Source organism: Gossypium hirsutum, chromosome D10 (genome assembly GCF_007990345.1).
Source record: "Gossypium hirsutum isolate 1008001.06 chromosome D10, Gossypium_hirsutum_v2.1, whole genome shotgun sequence".
NCBI lineage: Eukaryota > Viridiplantae > Streptophyta > Magnoliopsida > Malvales > Malvaceae > Gossypium > Gossypium hirsutum.
The window spans coordinates 52,164,414-52,166,126 of record NC_053446.1 but is presented as its reverse complement, the minus strand read 5'-3'; positions in this window follow the sequence as shown (position 1 = coordinate 52,166,126).

Here is a 1,713-nt window from a genome sequence, read left to right as displayed (position 1 = left end):
TTATCCTCTTCAGAGGAGTTTTCCACCTTAAATTTATGTGTTAGACATTTTCTACTTTTTTATTTTGTTTTTTATACGGCTCGATCCCCAACAAATTAGTATCAGAGTTTGGTTCGAATTTCGCAATCAACTCACTCAGAATGACAACAACGAGATTCGGTATCAAAAGGTTAGATGGGATCGCAAATTTCAGTTTGTGGCAAGTACGAATGACGACAATTCTAGTTCAGAACGAATTAAAAAGGGTCGTTACCGAGCAAAAGCCTAAAAATCTAAACCAGCCAAAATGGGAAGAGCTTGATGAGTAGACTCTGTCAACAAGTGAATTGTGTCTTACAAACAATGTGTTGCAAAAGGTGCTTACAGAGAAAACAGTAGCAGCGTTATGGAGAAAATTAAAAACCCTATACATGACAAAGTTTGAAGCCAAACGATTGGCATTGAAACAACACCTATACGCGTACCGTATGGATAAAGTGAAAGCCTTAGAGGTCACATCAGTCAGTTTGTTACTCTCTTGAATGATTTGAAGAATGCCGAGCTCAATATAGATGATGAAGATCAGACTATGCTATTATTGTGCTCTTTGTCCCCTCCATATAAAACTTTCAAGGATACCCTGATTTATGGTAGAGATAAAATCTCATTTGAGGATGTGAAGGGTAACTTGTTGAGTTAGGAAAAACTCATAAATGAGTTAGGTTTGGGAAGCAAGTCTGTTAGTCAAACCTCAGTTTTGGTCACTAGAGGCAAGCAATAGTCTAAGGATGCAGATCAGAATAATTCTAGGTCAAGATCGAAGTCGAGGAATCATGACAAGCCATCTAACTACTGCAAGAAGTTGAGTCACATACAGGCATAATGTTATAGGTTGAAAAATAGAAACAGAAGGGCTTTTAAGAGCGACGAGGAATGGAAGGCTGAGGTAGTTAATACTAGTGTGGCCGAGGAAAAAAGGTGATAATTGGTTGTCGGTGTCTACGATTGGAAGGTCTAAACTTACATTCGAGTTGTAACACCCTAAAATAGGGTCTAGGAGTTTTAAGGGTATTTTAGAAATTTTATCCTTTGAGTGTTCAAAATTTTGCAATATGGTTTATCAGTAATGTATTTTACTATGGTTTTTAGAAAATTAAATCAATTTTTCAAAATGAGTTTAAAATACCTTTAATTTTGAAAGTAGAACTGATTTGTAAAAGATTCAAAGTTGTGAGTTTTTAAGAAGCAAATAGACCAAAATTTAAAAACCAACCTATTTATTCTTTCCCACCTACAATTTTTCACGTAAACTTTCCCCAAAATTTGTGTTTGTCGTCCCTTGATTCTCCTTTGCTACTTCAATCAATTTTGAACTCCAATTTCAAATCCTTTTTGATTTCTATCACCCTTGAACCTTAAATCTCTATAAAAAAACCAAGAAAAACACCCAAAAATATCATAGTTCCTCCATTGTTAAGCTTTCGGGTTTTTTGAGTCTTTGATGAAATGCATAGATTTTCTTCATCTAAGGTAACGATTCAACTTCTAATTAGGTTTAAATGTTATATAGTCTTTAAAACCAAGTTTTTAGCCATTAAATCGCATGTTTTAAATAAAAGCCAAAAATCAGGTCTTTAATGGTGAATTTTGGGATTTTGCATAGAAACTTGGTTTTAAAGTGTTTTCAACTTTTTTTTAACTTTATTAGAAGGTTTGTAAACTTACTTTGAAGTT